The 14,857-nt window shown below is 32.7% G+C and overlaps 1 protein-coding gene across 2 annotated transcripts in view; it reads right to left on the bottom strand.

The window, feature by feature from the left end:
* ZNF804A (zinc finger protein 804A) overlaps window positions 1–14,857 on the bottom strand; it is a 312,235-nt gene that overhangs the window by 223,213 nt on the left and 74,165 nt on the right. Inside the window, exon 2 of one of the 2 annotated variants that reach the window (XR_010322272.1) lies at window positions 1,136–5,497. The exons of the other annotated variant lie outside the window; for it this stretch is intronic. The gene's annotated coding sequence lies outside the window, so the exon portion shown is untranslated. Of the gene's footprint in view, window positions 1–1,135; window positions 5,498–14,857 lie in introns of those variants that run through there. 2 annotated transcript variants of the gene reach the window in all.

A 14,857-nucleotide genomic window follows, 5' to 3' on the forward strand; every position in this document is an offset into this window, starting at 1 on the left:
TTTTGCCTGCAAACCCTGCCTAGCATCCTCAGCAGGGAATAGGAAATAAATATGTACATGATTCATCCTACTGTTACACTAAAAAAAAATAATTTTATATTAGATATATGCTGTGACTTATTGAAAATAGAGGTGCTTATTGATTATTTGTTCATTAATTTATCTTAATATTTGGTATAATTGCTTGAATTTTATAATTTCACTTTTAAGAAAAGGTAGTACATTTTAGTCTTTGCATGTAAAACCTTAAAATAAGTATGAGTCACAATTCATGTTTTCATTTTCCTATGATCACATTATATTGGCATATTTTAGCCTTCACCATTGCCTTACCTGCTGTCCTGACTTGACTTTCAATAATCTTTTAAAAAAATGATGGATAAATCAAATATAAGCAGGTACTGGTCTTTGACAACTTCCAGCACTGTAGGCTCTAATATTCTTTAGCATGTAAATATACAATAATCCCTCTAAAATTCATACTTCACACATACAATGGACTGTAGCTTTCATATGCAATGAGTAAATGTCCTCAATAGATTACATAGAGAGTCATTAACCCCTTAGTAAAATAAATTTAGTTTTCTAATTTCAATTATCTCATTGTTGTTTTGTTAGGTGCCGAGAGTCTGTTTTGACTCATAGTGATCCTATGCACAGCAGAACAAGACACTGACCTGTCCTGCACCATCGTCACAACCATTGCTATATTTAAGCCCATTGTTGCAGCCATTGTGTCCATCCATATCACTGAGGGTCTTCCTCTTTCTTGCTCACTCTACGTTACCAAGCATGTAGTCCTTCCCCAGGGACATGTCTTCCTCATAGCTGTACTAATTGGGTAGCTGGTCACAAAGATATTTTATTCCATCACATAAACTAAATGTTCTACCCGTATATGATTATTTATATCCCTGCTGCCAGCAAACATGGAGCCCTGGTGGCACAGTGGTTAAGAGCTTGGCTGCTAACCAAAAGGTTGGTAGTTTGAATCCACCAGCTACTTCTTGGAAACCCTGTGGGGCAATTCTACTCTCTTGGATAGGGTCGTTATGAGTTGGAATCGACTCCACGGGCCTTGGGTTTTTTTTTTGGGGGGGGTGCCAGTAAACATGTTATTAACATAGAAATGCAGGTTCCTTATTTTAAGCATCTGTGTTTATTTTCATTTTTTTTCTATCTTCATGGGACTTGAAACGTAACCCATGCAAGCTCACAAATTGTACATCACGTCTTGGGTAGGAACTGTTGAGGAGCCACATGTTCACAGGAACCCTTTCCTTATCAAAAATCACTTGGAACCATCTGCCAGCTTATGGTTTCATCTGGCCAGACTTATGTTTTAAAGGAATATCTAACTAAACAGGGAAGAGAAGATCAAGTGAATAGGCATTTCTGGCAGTCAATAAAAGGTTACAGAGGAAAAATAATCACACATGCCACAAAAGAAACTGATGAGTACAGGATGTTATCGAGAGCAGAGGACAATGATGAGGCTCCAGTTAGACGTTATTGCAGACATTAAGAGTCACATTTGATAACAGTGCTGACAGTGTTAGAAATGAAATAAATTGAAATCCTTCCTACATTAAGGGGAAAAATTACAGGCTATTTTATCTAATATAATTATTAAAATATTTACATCATCATATCCTAAATATACTTGTATATTCTTAAAAATAACATTCCACAATTTCATAATCTGCATTTTTCACTACCTCCATTGTGTCATTATTTTTATGCATTTTTCCGTTTAACAGCTCTAGTTTAGAAAATGTTCTATCCATTGAAACTGAAGGGAGAGAGAAAAAATACACTAAAAAGATGCAGTGCAATACTCTCTAAAATCTAAGTCCTGGAGCAATGATTCAGGAAATTAAATAAATACAATAAATCTCAAAAGGTATTACCATGGAGGTAAGTTCAAAACACCTGAGTTCAGGCTTGGTTATCACTCATTTGACCTCTGACAGTATGTATACACTGCACAGGTGGGAAAGAAGCAGTAGAACCACAAATGAAAAGTTTTAATGAATAAATTTAGCAAAAAGTTTTATATGGCAACAGTAGTGTATATGCTATATTTAACACATAGGTGAAGTAATTTTAACAGCCTTCATAAAACTAAATTGTTTTCAGTAGTAATCATAAAACGAAACGAATAAAAAGAAGATAAAAAATGCAAATATTGAATTGCTTCTTTTACTGAACTGCACACACACATACACAAGCAATCATGCCAAGAAAATGAAATGAAATAAAGAGAAACTGAAATACATATCTGTGATGGTTAAGGTTGTGTGTCAACTTGTCTGGTCCATGATTCTCAGTGATTTGGCAGTTATGTAATGATATAATTTGGCAGTTACATAATGATGGAATTTGGCAGTTATGTAATGATGCAGTCACCCTCCATGATGTGATCTGTTGTGATCAGCTAATCAATTGAAAGGGGAGTTTTCTTGGGGGTGTGGCCTGCATTCAATATACATATGGACGTTCTGGCAAAGCTTGCTCACTTACTCTGGATCCTGCACCCAGCTCATCATCAGCTGACCTCCTGTTCTTGGGACTTGAGCTGGCAGCCTGCCATATTGCCTGCTGACCTTGAGATTCATTGACCTCTGCAGCCTGTGAGCCAGCAGCCTACTGTCTCACCTGCCATTCTTGGGTTCGTTGGCCCCTGCAGCTACTTGAGTCAGGAGAAACCTCCAGCCTGACACTTGACCCATGGACTTGCCAGCCTCTGCAACCATGTGAGCCATTTTCTTGAACTGAATCCCTCTCTTCCTCTCTCTCTCTATATGTATACACAAACGTTTCACTGGTTTTCCTTCTCTAGAAAATCTTGTCTAAGACTATCACAGCACAAACAAGGATATATCAATGAACTGGTATTTTTAATTACATTAATCTAATTTTATAGTGAGAAAAAACTCAGGAAGAATGCTTCCATAAAAGTGAACCCCATAAAGTTGAGATTGCTTTGAATGTAGAATGAGAAATTTGAATAATTTATATTCCTTTTTTTTTTTTAATTTTTAAAATCACTGCATTACCATTGTCTGGGGCCATGGTGGTGAAATGGTTAAGAGCTCAGGCTGCTAACCAAAAAGGTCGGCAGTTTGAATCCATCAGCCACTCCTTGGAAATCTTACGGGGCAGTTCTTCTCTGTGCTATAGGGTCACTATGAGTCAGAATTGACTCAACAGCACAAAACAACACCATTGCCCTCTTAGAATCTACTGTTTTAATGTAGGAATATGTAGTTTTACAAGGATTGAAGACATCTGTGTCATGAATGATTTCAAACTATGAATTTATTCTCAAGTAAATAAAAACCAAAATACACAAATAACAACAAAATCATGTGTAGCTAATTTTACACGTCTCAAGGCTCGTTGTATAGATGGTAGTTCACCAAATTAACATCTATGTGCAATACAATATTTATTAAAGGAAACACCAAAAAAACAAAAACAAACTCACTGCCATCGAGTTGATTCCATCTCATAGTGATCCTGCAGGACAGAGTAGAACTGCCCCATAGGGTTTCCAACGCTGTAATCTTTACAGAAGCAGACTGTCATATCTTTCTCCTGCAAAGTGGCTGACAGGTTCAAACCATAGACTTTTTGGTTAGCAGCCAAGTGCTTAACCACTATATTAAAGGATAAGTAATAAATATGTGTGTACCTTAAAACTTACATGCATATTATCAAGACTCAACAGTAAAAAAATAGCAATTGCTTACAACTTTAATCAATAAAATATATTTAGAAGAGAGGAGTATTTTATCACTGACATTGTTCAGGACCTGAGCCTGGGCTTTATCATTATTTTAAAATTCTCTGGAGATGATATACTTCCCTACCCTTGTATCCAAGGGAGACATCTCCCACAGAATTACCCTTACTTAGTAAGCCAATGTTGGCCAAGGATCATGTCACTTCAATACCAGCTCTTTCTTGTTGGTAAAATTCAACTCAGAGTCCTAGCATTTTTCGGGCTCTCTTTAATTTCTGGGTGGTGGCATGAGAGGGACTTTGTTAGCTATTCCTTTCCTTCCTTCTGTCCCAGAATCAGAACGTTTAACTTGAAGAAGTCAGGCATGTGTTCCTTGCTCTCTCACCTCTTTCAAGTACTTGTCAAACATTGCAAAGCCGCTATGGTGACTTTTAAGTATAAAGTATTTCTATCTTAATCAGAAATAGTGGATAGGGAGAAATTGATTTGAATTATAAAAGTAAATTATAATAAAAATTATTCCTGAATTAATCTTACTTCTGTGATGAACAATAATGCTGGAAATGCCAGTGTGATTCATAGTCTGATTTTCATAACGCCTGTAATCAAAACCACTCAAATAATTTTGATTAATTGAAGAGTATTTATATTTTTATAGATTCTATAAAAAGTCTTCTTTTTAAGCATTGTAATATACAACCACTTACAAAACTTCCACTTTTTTAAGGAAACAATTTTCTAGAATGTTATAAAATATATATTTACACAGTTCATGGATTTATAACATCCTAGAAAATTGTTACAATAAAAACAATAAAAGGGGCAAATCTGTAGTTTAATAAATTTATTATTTATTATTGTGCACTTGACTGTTTTTAAAAATAAATAAATATCCAGATCTCCAGACCATCCAGAGAGTCACACAGGGAGCTTATTTGGTTGAGACCAGGGTTGCTATGAGTTAGAATGGACTCGATGGCAGTGGGTTTGGATTTTTTTCGTTATGAGAGCCAGGTAGTGTAAATTAGTTAACATTACAGCCAGAAGCAATTCACTAGGTTTTAATCTTATGCAAGACTGTGATGAAGCAAAAAGACAGAATTCCCATAAAAAGAGGATGAAGAATCACAAAATCCTAAAGTGGAGCTTACCAGTATAATAGCAAAAAATACAGAATTTAGCCATAGTTGTAGTTTTTTTTTTTAGGTAGTAGAGAGAGGCCTTTCTCCCACCACAGAGTATTTTATTCCATCTCATTTGGGGCATTATTTTAGCAATACAACTTTAGCTATTACTTATAATAGTGAATTTTTGCCTTAGAGTGTAATAGAAATAGCTAAAAATACATAAATCCAGATTGTAACATTTTAAGATTGTAATACCTTGCAATTCTAAATGTTTTACAGAACCATTAGACAGATCTATTCCCTCAGTAAACCATTTTAGATTTTTTTCCTATTTGTCTGTTTTTTTTCCCTCTATTTTTTTGACATTGTAGATGATCAACATCCATTCTATTCCATAAGATTGAGATGACCATGAGCCAGCTACATCACCCATGGCTATCTCCTTTTTATTGCCAGGGAGAGGTCCGTCCACCCAATTCTGGCCAATAGATGGAGGGCGAGAGGGTAACTCTGATGATAACAGGAACAGATGATGTCGCTTCTTCTTCTATGCATTATTATTTGATCTGAAAGTGGTATTTTCAATTGCCACAATCAACACCAAGAATGGCAGGCCTGAAAACTAGAAGAAAATTATCTTGTTGGTAATATTGAGCCAGACTCATTTTATGTTTCCATTATTTATAGCCCAAATCATTGGAACAGATATATTTTCTATAATACAGAAAAGGATTTTCATTTTTTTTCTTTTCTGTTCTACAACATTCATAGAAGCAATATTTTGACAAAGGCCATTAATTTTTATCACCATCTGTTTATGCACCTAGTAAGTGTTTCTTGTAAATATATAGGCTTAGATTTAAACACTGAAAAGCTCACTGGTGTGTAACAGCAAGAGTATAGACTTATTCCATCATTAATAGCACTTTCAAACCAATTGAAGAGTAAGGTTAAGTAATATATTTATAGTAAAGTTATTTCACTTTTAAAACTGTTTATTTTGGGGAGAAAAAATAATTTTAGCTTAAATATTTTTTAATAGGACAGCAATTTAACAATGGCGTGTCTTGGGTTAATGTAGTTATACATAAAAGTCAGCTCTCCATTTCATAATTCCAAAAATACACTAAACATTTAAATAAGCAGAGCTCAGTCAATTTTCAAGATGTCATTTATCGCCCTAGAGAGTTTTGATTGCAGGTTTACTAGTGACATATGGTCATATTATAATACATCTTGCATGTTTACCTGACAGTGGATAGAATCATCTCACTAAATATAATTTGCACAAAGTCAAAAGCTGATTTCAGAGAAAGCAAGTTTATATTGTTGCCTCCGAAACCTCAAGAAAATACTCATAGCATGTGGTATATAATAATGTATATTTGAAAATTATTAACATATAGCCTAAAATTATTGCAATTATCTCATCAGTTTATTGCTTCTTTAAATATTTAGGTCCAATAATAGACTTATTAAATATGATTAATAAGAATGTTTTCAGACCTTTGAAATCACATTCAAATTATTTTATTTTAAGCATCCTAACAAAAATCTGTGCAATATATAGGTATTTGTTGTTAATGCTTGAAAATTGCTTTTCAAAAATATTTCTAAGATTTGGCTTTTAACATTTGGAAGAAAAAAATGAAGCAAGATGCCTTTATACTTACTAAATAATTCACATAACAGGCACTGTAGAATACTTAATGAAACAGGAAACGTGATTTGAAATCTTTTCTCAGCACATTTTCATTAACACTAAACTTCCAAACATTCTCAGGGGATGGAATTATATCAGATTTGATCTTATAAACTGAATGATTTATGAGGAATCTTGATAATGGCTGTATTCAATAGGATTTGGGTATTTTCATATAATTCTGCAAATATTTCTCCACACATTGTATGTGTAGTGTAAGTATAAGGTATCAGTATACACAGCCAGTCTTCTCAGTATTTTTGTGTTATTGCAAGGGTTTGTGAATAATTGTTTTTATTTCATAAATGCTCTTAAAAGTTTTGATGATTGCAAACAAAATAAACATTAAAAATTAGTGTTAGCATATAAATTAAAATGTGTATAAATAGTACTTATCCAGCTAAATAAATATATTTTTATTCTTTGTCTAGTGAGGAAAGAGCCTCATCCAATGAAAAGAAAAACAACAGGAATAATAGAGACAGGATACAGATGCTGGAAACAAGGTACCTGGGGTTGAGTCCTGAATATTTCACTTACTAGCTGGGAGACCAACAGAACACTATTAAATCTCTCCTTGTCTAACTTTCTTCTTTTATAAAATGAAGATTAAAAATAGTTTCTAATAAAGTTTTTGTAATAAATGAGTTAATACAAGTAAAAAATAACTCCAATAGTATCTGGCATATAGTAAAAGCATATAGTAAGATACCAAATATTTAGTTTTCATAAATAATATCAAAAACAATGTTCATGTCATTATATTTACTCTTCAATCCATGAATAAATTGATTGCCTGTTTGAAAATGTTACTCAAACATATGTAACAAAACAGAAGAAAATACATTATTTTAATAGTGTTGGTTTTTGACATATGGGATTTCTTTAAAAAACAAAAGCTGTGTGTTTCTGTGCATGCCGTTGCAAACACAAATCAAAATTATTGCCCAAGCAAGGAAAAAAAAAACATAGAATTACTTAATTTTTTTTTAATAATTACTATGATGTAATATATCTTAGCAATTTTTTAGTCATGTTTTTCTACAGTTTTACTACTTACTCTATTAATGACTTGTTATTATCTTTGACAGAAACCATATATTGTGTTTTTTGTAAGATTCATGTTTGCTAGTCTCAGACACACTCTTGTTCACTCAAAAAAGGTTTGGTTGAGTGAGTGTGCTAGGTTATGAAGATGGGACAAAAGCAGTAATACAGTAACAGTAGGAAAAGTTTGTCATAGTGATGGCAGGATTAGTAGTAACAACAGAATCAACAAAGTATATCAGGTGCTTTTTTATATGCTAAATATCATACACATTTTATTACATTTAGCTCTCACAACAATTACATAAGGTGAGTACTCTTATGATTCCTATTTTAAAGATGAAGAAATTGAATTGATGGAAATTGAGTAATTTGTCAAGGTCACACAACTTAAGAGCTGTAGCCAAAACTTAAATTCAGGCATTGTGATTTTAGAATCCATCGTCTAGTCTATGCAATCTCTCAGAAATGAGTATGTTATACTCAGCTGCAACCCTGCATGCAGCTTAGGGCACGTACAAGCATTTTCTTGAATTGCAACTGAACTTATAGTGTATTAAATTTAATTAAAATTTAAAAAGATTAATTGCCATACCATAATTGTAGTCTTAAAATGAATGTACTATTTATTGAACTAAATACATGCTTTGATTATACATATGTGCATGCACATCATACGTGTGTGTGTGTACAAACATCTACCTATAGTGCCCACTCTGTGTCTCATATATATGTGTACATATATGTATAGTATGTGTACATACATACATGCATACATACACACGTTTATACATATATTTTTTGTTGTTGTTTTTAGATGCCATTGAGTTGATTCTGACTCATAGCAACCCTATGTACAACAAAACAAAACACTGCCAGGTCTCGCGCCATCCTCCGATCATTACTATGTTTGAGCCCATTGTTGCAGCCACTGTGTCAGTCCATCTCATTGAAGGTCTTCCTATACACATACAAACACACATATATATAATCACATATACCTATGTATATCTACATGCACACATGTGTGTATACACACACGTATATAAACACATATGCCCAAATATATGGTTAAGGTATACATGAGATTTACTAGACTAATGTGTAGCTCTAGCTCTGATGCTGGTGGGTACTGACCACTGATATCATTTTATTATATTCATATTGACTCAGTAAACATTAGTTAGGCATTTATGAGATTCTCTTTCTTTGTTCATTTAATTAAAAACAAATTCTGACGTGAGATTTTGCCTTTTTTTTTTTTTTAACAGTGTATACTTTCCATCTTCTTACTTCAAGAGTTTTATTTAACTTTCCTTTATATTATTGTTTGTATTCCTATTCTGGTCCCTAGAACAGAAAAGCATATCATTTTTCAGTTGAATCAGAATTCTCTCTCCTCTAAACTATCATATTGTCTCTAGTTGTTTTCATCCTATAATCTCTCTCCTTCTCCTCCTCCTCCTTTTCCCCCTTTCTCCCAGTTTTCCTCTTCATCTTATTCTTGTATATAGTGAAATCCTCTCATTACTACTTCATATCCTAGAATTAACCTCCTAGTTTTTCAATTCAATGCAGTTCTAAGTTCCTCTTTCAAATTTAGTCTCTTCTAGTTTTAGTCATTACATTGCTTAAAAAAAAATTCCTTTTCTGCTTTGTATTATGAGTTTCTGCTTCTGTTTCTTCATTTTAATGCCATCACACATCGTAGTGATGCATTCCAGTTTTCATAAGCTAGTTTAAAAGGTGTGCCTATCTTCTGATGCTTTAGGATTATTGTGTTTCTACCATTCCTGGCAAGGATGAAACTTAAGCCAGCCAATAGCAAGACATAGAAAAAGGAATATTAATGGCATGAAATCGTAAATCTTGACAATAAATATTTTGCTACATTTTTACTTTAAACTATTTCTCTGAGATGCAACAATATAGAGAAACTAAGACAAATGATCATATTAAAATGTTTAAAAATCTTAAAGCTTATAACAAAAAAAAGACTTCTCAGTTAAAGATAACGTGAATTCAGCTTTAAAGGTATTTTTGCATTACATATAGAAAAAAAATCTGACGTGGAAAATGGATATAACTACAATAATGTTGATAGCAGGTAAAATATTTTGTGTTTGTTAGGAATATAAAATGTCAAAGAAAAACCATTAACTTTAGAATTGAATTCAAGCCATTGTATTACCTATTTTGCTATAATATTTTAATATAATCTTTTTTAAATTTCTTTTTAAGAGTATCTTGGAGGTAATAGAAGAAATCCAGTTTTACCTATTAAAGTCATCTATTTCCCTCCAAATTGTGATGCTACCACTAGATTTTTCCCTTCACTTATTTTTCTTTGACAATATACTTTAAAGGTAGTAAAGCATAAAGCTGTAAAAGAAGCAATAATGAAGGGAGAGACACACAAAGTGATACTTAATGGATTGTCAATTCATAAAGGCAATTCACAAGCTGTACCAAATGAGTTCTATGCACAAATGAAATCAATACTTATTGCAGCATCCTTCCTGCTACAATGCAATGGATTAGTAAATAGAATACTGTCACATCTCATAGACCTTAGAAAACAAGTTGCTCTCACAAGCAATAGTTACTTTGCGTAAGTTTCTTCACAGCTGAATCTAATGTAAGCAAAGTGAAGTTTTCCCATAGATTGAAGAATCAGGATAAGGTAACATGTACACCCTGATTTATGACAAAGGTAACTGAATAAAAGACAAAACCCTAAGGAGGCTACGGAGGTTCTAGATGTTGGGTAAGGTTAGGTTAATTATAAAGCATAGAAAATGGGTTATCAAATGTATTTGATTCTAAACACAAGCAATGCCTTTTTTTTTTTGCACAATTGTACAAATACTATAGTTCTCTGTGATTTTTCTTTTTCTTCCTCTTTTTCTTCTTTCCTCCCTTCTTTTCCTCTTTCTTTTTTCATTCTCCCTCTCTCTCTCTCTCAACTGCTCTTTTGTTTATTTTCCATGATGAGATTTATAAACATCTGAAGATATTACATTTATCCTTTGCCCATATGGTAAGTTGCCATAACTGCCTATGTGTCACTAAAAAACCATAACATTCTGTGTTCCCAGATAACTAAACTTATAAAAATTAAAGTCCATCTTCATTTTACAGGACTGCTATGCAATTGAAATTCAAGAATACATTTAATGAATTTTAGAGCTGAAATTTTCAATGTCATCATCCAGAATACAGAAATTTTATGAAAACAAATACATTGTATGACAATATTACAAAATAATTTATTCACGTAAAATTTCATTGCTATTTTTTTAGGATAGGGTATGTGTGTATCTAGGATGCAAGTTTATGTAAACCAAACCAAACCCATTGCCACTGAGTTGATATTGAATCATGGTGACCCTATAGGACAGAGTAGAACTGACCCATAGGGTTTCCAAGGAGCAACTGGTGGATTCAAATCGCCGACCTTTTGGTTAACAGATGAACTCTTAAGCACTGCGCCACCAGTTCTACCAAGTTTATATACAAGATCCTAATTGCATATGATTAGCTGTTAGGCCTCCTAGGCATGTTATAGAGCCACATCAAGAAGGGATAGTGCAGAAATAGCCTAAGCTTTTCTGACTGGTGGATGAGCTATCTCTCCGTAAGACTTCTCTTATCTCTTCTGCATGATTTTGGACTCATGCTCCAATTTATCTTTAGCTTCTCATACGTTTATCTGATCTTTTGTTACGTTAGCAACCTAGAACATGAAATACATGCAAAAAGCAAGTATACTGCATTTCTCTTCATAACACTACTCTTCTCAGGCCATTTCAGGGTTTGTAGTGACATCATGGAATTTACCCTTAGAGTCATTCATTTAACTTTGTATTTTCATTAATAGCTTCTTAGATAATTTTAAGGTATGTTTTCCACCTATCACAGGTGCAGTATTTTAAATTTTCTCTACCCTGGAAACTTTATTATTGTACAAGTAAAGAGAGGCAAGACATCAGTCATACACACACAAACACACATCATTCTAAGTTCATCCTATGAACAACTCACTGTACCTCCAGCTCAAAACACACCATAATGAATGAGTTATTTCAGAAAAAGAACAATAATACATATCATAAATCTCAAAAACTGAATTAACCATATTTGTTGGAATTGCATGGAACAGAAAATCCAATAGGTATGTAGATCTGAGGCTGAAGATGAGCTGGCCTATTGGAAGACTAGAGGGGTCCTGCAGAGATGGCTTCTCAATAAATCAGCATAAAACTGGTGGCACACTGAAATTAATATAAATAGAGAAAGATCTAATAGAGGGATTGGTTATCAAAGTAATGTCAGGATATAGACAAAGCACACACCCCTACCCATGAAAAAAGATGAAAAGCCTAAATAGACCACTGTCTGTGGCCCTGAATTACATGAATCTGATTACTTTAGGGAGGCAGGTAAAAGAGTTATAGGTCCATATAAGACCTGAACAAACTGATTATTGATCAGAAATTGAATCTATAATAGATGTAATATTTCCACAGAGAAGGGACCCCAATTAACTGGTATAACTGGCATAACCGATTTGATTCAGAACCATTCAGAAGAAGGAAACTGAAAATCCACCAAACAAGTAAGAAGCAAACTGAGAAAGGGGGAAAGTGGGGACACATCCAAGGTACATCTGCAACTAACATTCTAAAATCCAACAGGGCAAACTAAAAAGTAAAGAAAGACAGCCAACAGATAAGAAATAGAAGATACCTTTACTCTAGAAAAAATCTGAGTGCAATTCAGAATGCTTTAAAATAAGTAATGTAGAGTCCTCAAAGAGGTAAAGAAAAGTATAGCATCCATACAAATGAGAACATTTTAATCAAAAGATATGGATTAATAGGTAGAAATAAAATAATAAATTTTAAGTCTTAGTAAATAAAAATATATATAGTCATTTAAATAACCCAATTGACTATATAATATCTAAGAGGGTCACGATCAAAAAGGGAATTAGGAAACTGAAATAGAGGAAATTACCTATAATAATAATAATAAAAGGAATAAGATCATAAGGGTTATCAATAGACATGAAGTTGACAGGTTCTAGCATATGTCTTAGTGGAACTCCAGAATGAACAAATAAAAAGAATGACAGAGAATGCCTTTTTCAGAGGGAAAATTTGAGAATTTGACAGAAATATAGTAAGACAAGGAAGTTCTGATTCAAGGGGCACATTCTGCACTCAGAAGGTAAATAAAGATAAACAAGTAAATCCATTGGTGAGAAAATACATAACATTTAGAATAAAGAGATAAATAAAAGTTAAAAGATAGAAAAGGCTTATTTATTTAGAAAGATCAGCAATTAGACTGATAATAGAATTCTCATGTGATACAAATGGTGTCACAAAATTGCACGTTAAAATCTTCAAAACACTGCAGGAAACTAAATGTCAACTAAAAATCCTAACTCTATTGAACCATCATTCAATAATTACTGAAAAATAAATAGAACTTCTATTTATTATATTTCATTAGAGCAAGCAGTAAGATATTTTAAAAGCCAAAGACCATCACTAGAATAGTTAATAAAGGATATGTTTTAGCAAGAAAGTAGAAGATAAGAAAAAATGGTGGACCTAAAAATGGTTAAATTTGTTATCGAAGTATAAATAAGTTTCAGTATAAAATAGCTTAAATTATTATTTGTCTTTTAAAAAGCTGAGAATAACTTAGACAAAAATTAAGAAAAAAATCTGTGCGTGTGTGCGTGCGTGTGTGTGTGTGTGGTGTAGAAGCAATAGTTAAAATCTAAGTTCTTTGTATTTTTGCAGAAGAATAACAAAATAAAGCATACATCATATTGGAAGTCCTGGGCAATGCAATAGGAAAAAAAGAGAATTCTAAAGATTTGAAATGACATTATTGTCAACAGAATAAATCTATGAAAATTTTCAGACAAATTATTGAAAATAAGAACATTTAGGAATATCCCTGGCTAATGGAAACCCTCGTGGTATAGTGGTTAGGTGCTATATAGCTGCTAACCAAAAGGTCAGCAGTTCCAATGCACCAGGCACTCCTTGGAAACTCTATGGGGCAGTTCTACTCTGGCCTATAGGGTTGTTGTGAGTTGGAATTGACTTGATGGCAATGGGTTTGGTTTTTGGTTTTTTTATAGTGTTCTCATGACAGCTGCAACCAATTAAAAAATGTAGTAGAAAAAATATCAAAAAGAACATAACGGAGAAAATTGCATAAAAATATATGTGAATAAAAAGAAGGTTATACCATGTTCATGGATGTTAAAACTTCATTTTCTAATGAAGGTAATTCTTTAAAATTAAGTCTGTAAATGTAATGCAACTTTACTTCTTACCATAATCAGATATTTTATACAATTTAACAAGCTAATTCTAAAATATAGATGTAAGAAAACTGATTTAGGAAAATTCAAGAGAATTCTAAAAAACAAGAATTAGGAAAAAGCACTTTTCCCACCATACAAGACTTTTTATAAGGTTATCTTAACTTAAACAATGTAGTCTGGTAAAAGACAATACAGCAATAGAGAGTTAAATAAGGGACACACACATACATAGACACATTGTATGTCCTGGAAGCAGCATGAGGAATAAGTTGGAAATAATAAATAGATGGCTTTTATTCTTATCAAAAAATTTAAAATCAATGTTCTCATATCCCATTGTATATTCAAAAGAAATAAAGACCTACATTTAAAAAGAATTTAAAAATATTTGAAACACATAAAGGAAAATATCTTTATGAAATCTGGAATCCTCAAAAACATTAAATATGACATATAAAATTGATAAAATTAACATTAAAACCTGTATAATATAAAAAAAAATTTATAGACACCATAAAATGCAAAAAAGAAACCACCTATTAGAATAAAAATTCTGAAACAAACATAGCTGACAAACATTAGTAGCCAAAATTCTGTACATAAAGGCAACTATAAATCAGTATCAGTTGATATAATAGTAAAACACAGGGAAAGGCTGGGAATGCCATTCAGAGAACGAAAAAACAAAAACAAATATGAGAAGATGCTCAATGGCACTATCATTTGGAAGATGCACATATATTACAACAATGAATAAACCCATCTAATAAGAAATATTTTTAAAAGCTGAGAATAATAAGAATTGATTAAAGTGAGAGTAAAAAATTGACCTAATATAGTGCTAGTAGGAGTGGCAATTGGTACCCTGGAACCAGAGAAGC

The sequence above is a fragment of the Loxodonta africana genome, chromosome 6 (genome assembly GCF_030014295.1).
Source record: "Loxodonta africana isolate mLoxAfr1 chromosome 6, mLoxAfr1.hap2, whole genome shotgun sequence".
Classification (NCBI taxonomy): domain Eukaryota; kingdom Metazoa; phylum Chordata; class Mammalia; order Proboscidea; family Elephantidae; genus Loxodonta; species Loxodonta africana.